This window comes from Meleagris gallopavo, chromosome 10 (assembly GCF_000146605.3).
Source record: "Meleagris gallopavo isolate NT-WF06-2002-E0010 breed Aviagen turkey brand Nicholas breeding stock chromosome 10, Turkey_5.1, whole genome shotgun sequence".
Lineage (NCBI taxonomy): Eukaryota > Metazoa > Chordata > Aves > Galliformes > Phasianidae > Meleagris > Meleagris gallopavo.
The window spans coordinates 11,324,442-11,329,857 of record NC_015020.2 but is presented as its reverse complement, the minus strand read 5'-3'; positions in this window follow the sequence as shown (position 1 = coordinate 11,329,857).

Here is a 5,416-nt window from a genome sequence, read left to right as displayed (position 1 = left end):
AAAGAAAGAACCTTTGCCTAAAAATGTCTAAGAAAACTTTCTGATTTCTTCTTTTAAAGGGCACGCATGGATTTATTAACTCCCTGAGAGTGTGGCTGCATTGTGTTGCAGTAGAAGCAGTTCAGCTCTTGCAAACAGAATCCTTGCCCACAAGAGCTTAGAGATGTATTTGACCCAAATAAATTATGCCAGTTTTAAATTACTGTTAAGATTTTGATGCAAAGATGGACTGGAAACCTGAGACATAGGGCTCAGAAGTCAACGCAGAATTCTCCAAAGGAAGCAGGGGCTTCTGGAGGAAAACACAATGCATTGAGCACCAGGCAGTCCCCAGCTGTCTGCTGGCTTTGACACGGCCTCGCTGTCTGGCTGTGAAAGGCAGTGCCCCTCACTGTGTTAATGCTGCTGCCAGTGAAGGAGTGTTGGTGTACTCGGGCACCTCTCAGAGGTGCTGGGAGACTCTGTGAGTAAATACCCCTGCAATACTTTGAATGCTGAGTTTAAACCCAGGCAATCCACAGCAAGTTGCTGTAACCCAGCAGACACTGAGCTTTTCTCTCTATTCATGCTTGTGTGGGAGATGACACCAAAAACCCAGTACGTGAGTGGTAGAGCCATGGATTTTCTACTGTCAAAGCCTCACACTCTAGGACTCTGCTCTTCTACCTTCCTCAGTTCTCAGCGCTTTGCTTTGTCACAACCCTGAGTCTCAGTCCTTGCCTCATCTCCTGCAGGCCTTGACCTCTTATCCTTGTTTTGCAAAATGTAATGTTGTCAAGTAGCTGAGATGCCTTGCAACTCCAGCCCATTAAAATGCTGCTCAGACCATTTATCCCTCAGAAAGCCCTGGCACCTGCCTTGGGCATTTCTCCCAGGATCCCAGAAACAGCAGCCCTTGTGCTTACAGGAACACAGAGGCCACGTGTGTCCTTGGATCTGATGCGAGGAGCTCAAGGGTGGGGTAAGAGCAGACATGGAAAAAAGGATCTGTGAGCTGGCTCAAAGTTCCAAGTTGGCCATGGATCTGCATTTCTCTGGCTGGACCCAGACTTCTACCTCTCCTGTGGATCTTTGTTTGTCTTAGGGACAATCTGCATTGCTGCCATCGTGAAACGGCCAGCCCGTGCTTTATGCAGCTGCCTCTCTGTTGGCTAGCTAAGACTCTGGGGTGATGTAATTGCCTCTGGAAATAGGAGCTGGAGAATGTGATGTGACGAATTTCCCTGGACCACCAAATAAATTAAAAAACAGGCTTTCAGCCCAGAAAGTTTACCCTCCCAAATAAACAAGTCCCAGCCTCCCTTCCTTACACACACTTACCTTCTTCCACACCAGGAAGCTGAGCTCCTCGCAGACTCCATTACAGATCCAGAATGAACAGGTTCTTCCAGCCAGTCAGCATCTCCCATACAGTAATTGCTTTGGTATGGGCATCTGAGTACAAGACAGAACTGTATATACTAGAAATATTCTCTTTGCATAAACTTCTCAGTAGACTTACTTTTGTCTTGTTGCCAGGAAATGTACTTGGGGCCTCTCGCTAGCTTCACATTTCTTTGATTAGAGGGGCACAGTCAGTTTGTTCCGATAGTTACAGGGGAACTGAGAAACTGGAAAATCCTCTCTAAGCACAACAGCTCTGCAACTGCACATAAGACCACCCTATTCCGCCACCTCTCCTGTGACAGTCACATTTCCATGGGTTGGAAAGGAAGGGGGAAAAAAGCCCATCTTGCAGACATGCTTCTCCACAACAGCTCATGCCATGGTAGATAACCTTACAACCTGAGATCATTTAAGAAACACAACATATGGTGCTCCAGCATGGAAAAGGGGCCATGTCATAACCAAGGGCAACAAGTGGTTCTGGGAATCAGAAAAAGTCTAACATGGTTGGGTGGGTTGGACAGGAGTTTAACCAAGCAACAATATAGTCAGCCAAACTGTAGTGTGGCCAGGAAAGGAGAGTTAACACCTTTCCTCTGCCAAAAAACACCTCTTGGCCCGTAATGACAACTAATGGCCAGGGCCTTGGCATCACAATCTGCCCAAAAAATTGCAAGGTGGAACATGCAGATTCTGTGCCCAGTTCTGGTCAGGACTTCTTTGTGGCATGGAGCAAAGCACTTAGCTTCTCTCAGCTCCAACTCATCTGTGTGCACAGCACTCTGGGTTAGTTCTTGTCTCCCTCCTGAGGCTCAGTAACACTTTGTTAAATGCCTGTTTCTTCTAAGAGGCAAGGTGATCCAGAGAGTGCAAAATACTTTATTTTTGTACTGTAAAAACCAGCTTCCTTCGAAGTCTCACTCATTAAGTCAACAGCCGTTGTAATCCAAGCTCCTTTGATGGAAGGAATAAGTGGGGGAATTGCCAAAGGCAGGATTAGCTGATGGATGTCTTGAGCTGCAAGGGTGTCTCATATGGATTTGTGGCTGGATTTTCACCTCAGCTGTCCTGGCTGGAATGTCTGTCCTACCGTACTGAGACACTCCTCTTGCAGACCCTGCTCTGCCTCTAGCAGTGGGGCCCTGGCTGAGGACTGGTTGCACCGTAATTCCCAGCTCCCTTGCTAACTAAGGTATATGGCATGCCAAAGAAAACCAAGATCCAGCCTGTGAAGAACGTACCTGTTGTACTTGGAGGGAAGTGACAAGTTTGTCCAGAAACAGGACTGATACAGGTGTGTTTCCCGACTTGGCTACTCAGTGATACAATGCTCTGGGCCACTGCCTCCCTTCTTCAGTAGGGATTACCATATGCTTTTCTCTGAACAGCAAATCCTTTGTGACCTAGGAATGAAAGTACTGTAAACTGGTTTCTACATTTAGGTCCAGTTGTGAGTAAAGGCATTTAGAAGGAGCAGACCCAATACATCCTGCTAGGCTGCGACGGGCAGCAAGCTTCTTGCTGTTCCCCATTCAAAAGGAGTGGCAGCACATTCTTTCTTTTTCTTCATTTCTATTACAGCGCCTCCTTAGTCCTCAACTCTGTCCTGATTTCAGGTTTCTGCTACTGTGATTCCACTGATTTGAGGTAACAGGAATTACATCTGAGTATTTGTGTGTGCTCATTATGGGACAGAGAAGAAAGACACAATCTGCAAAGCCAGACTACCCACTTCTGTATCCTCTATTTATGTGAAAATTTTCATTTTGAAAAAACAACTTTCTAACCTCTCACAATTCAGTTAAGTCTCAACGGGTGTTAACTACAAATACAAGATTATATTCTCCTAAAATGTCATTATCTGAAAGTCATTCTTGCAGTGGGGACACTGAGGATGAAAATACTCTAGCCTGTCAGTTCTCCTTCCTTCTATGCCAAACATCTCTCTCCTCTCCAGCTACTACCTTTGCACTTCACACACGCCTGCCTTAAGGTCACAGTTTGTTTCTAGTTCCCAATGCGGGGTACTATGCACAGCACTGACTGCTTTTGTCTGACAAATGACATGAAGCTGGAGTCAAGCAGGTACTCCACACTCTCTACATGTTGCCAGGTGTCCTAGATTTTCTGTATCTCATAGGATAATTAACCCATCTGCAGGTGATTGTCTACTTGTCTGCCACAGGACCAGTGGAGAGGGGTATGTGAGACAGCTCGCAATGTTTTTGTTAAGAGGTTCCTTTGAATTGCAATTAGTAGAAATGTGTTTGTTTTCCAGAAGAGAATCAGTTACAGAATCAACACCAAGCAAAAAGGCTTTTCTACAGCAGGGTTCTATTTACCACATTCATTCAGGGAAAGTTATATGGGAGGAGAGAGGAAGTAGTTAAATCCTTGTTTACCATGCTGGAAACCAAAACTCCCTCAGTTTACATAAATAAGGGAGAAAATGGCTTAGTTGTATGAGCACATGGCTGTGACTAAGGAGAGCTGGGTTCTGTTCTCTGCTCTAATGTGCAAAACTCTCCAGGGCTCTCCTCCCCTCAGTGTGAGATTCAACTTGTTAACATGAGGTGTATGCCAAATCACTAGTTAGCAGAGACAGATCTTCCCAATGCCAGATTTGTCCATCAGCATCAGACAGACTGAAAAACCTTGCAAGAAGTACTGGCCTTCCTTCCCTGATTACTAGGCAGCTGTAAGAACCAGTTGGACTAAGCAGCTGAAGTAAAATGAAATGAATGTAACCCTGCTTTCAGGGCTTTCTATACACGCAATGAAGCTAACAAGTCCTTCCCTATCTGACCATGGGGGTTGGAAAGGATTCATGTGCTAATTATTACAACATGCTCTGATGCTGAGATGCTGGAGGCCATACAATCCTGTCTGTTAGCAGATCTGTGTACTCAAGAAGGCAACCAAGGAAATTAGTCCACTGATTCATAAATCCTTATGGTTTGGTATATGTACCTGTCCTCCCTTTTATGCGGATGGTTCAGATCGGCAGAATGATGTGCTCACACATCTTTTGTGAGACAGTATTTCTATTTTATGTAGAGAATGAAGTCTGCTGGGGATGACAGGACAAAGCTGCCTATGTTGAAAGAGTTCAGAAGAGATAATTAGTTACTAATCTCAGCTAAATTAGGGAACAGGCAGGGTTTGCTCTGCTCACTGAATCATAATTATTGCATGCTGTGAACTAAAGGTTGCATCAGATATCATTTTGGAGATCCGTAATGGTAAAGGAGAACAGAAAGACAGGGAACGAATCCCACCTGAGCGGTGAAAAAACTTACTGGAGGCTGAAAAAGTGCTTACTTGCTCAGAGCCCCTCTGCCTTGGCATCCAGCAAGGTAGGGAGATTATATAGCGTAATCCCAGAGTAGGGGGCAAGTCTGATAGCACCCAAAGAGAAGCCCTTTCAGTGGCCTATGTTTTACCTTTGGTAACTGGTCAGAGTTGCCTCTCTCACCAAATCAAGGCAGCCCCAAAATGGTTCCTCTGGGAGCATTAATGTTTTACTGAATCACTTAGTTTCTCTTGATGACTGCTGCTTCAGACTCTCTGCTGCTGGATCCCAGTGGGGATTTTGTTGATGGGGGTTTATTGACTTCTTGTTACCTTGAAGTTACTGCAGTGGCAAGAATCACAGGTAACTCCTGGAGTCTGTTTATTTTATGGGTTGTGTTTTTAAGAGTTTGCAATGGTACCCTAATTTTAGGAGAAGCCACTTGTTTATTTAGCAGTGCACACATACACTGATCCATAAATAAAACCAGTGTGCTACCTAGAATCTTCACTTTGGTCCTCAGTAGAGATTTTTAAGATTTATACTGCTGGGGCTACAGAAAGGACAGACTTGATTGTACTGACAACTGGTCTCACAGTGGACTCATAGAACTGCACTTGAGCTGGAATTCACCTAGTTTCACTTAAACATCTAGGATTGACTTAGAAGAAGATTTAGGTTGGATGTCAGGGGGAAGTTCTTTACAGAGAGAGTGGTGAGGTGCTGGAACAGCTGCCC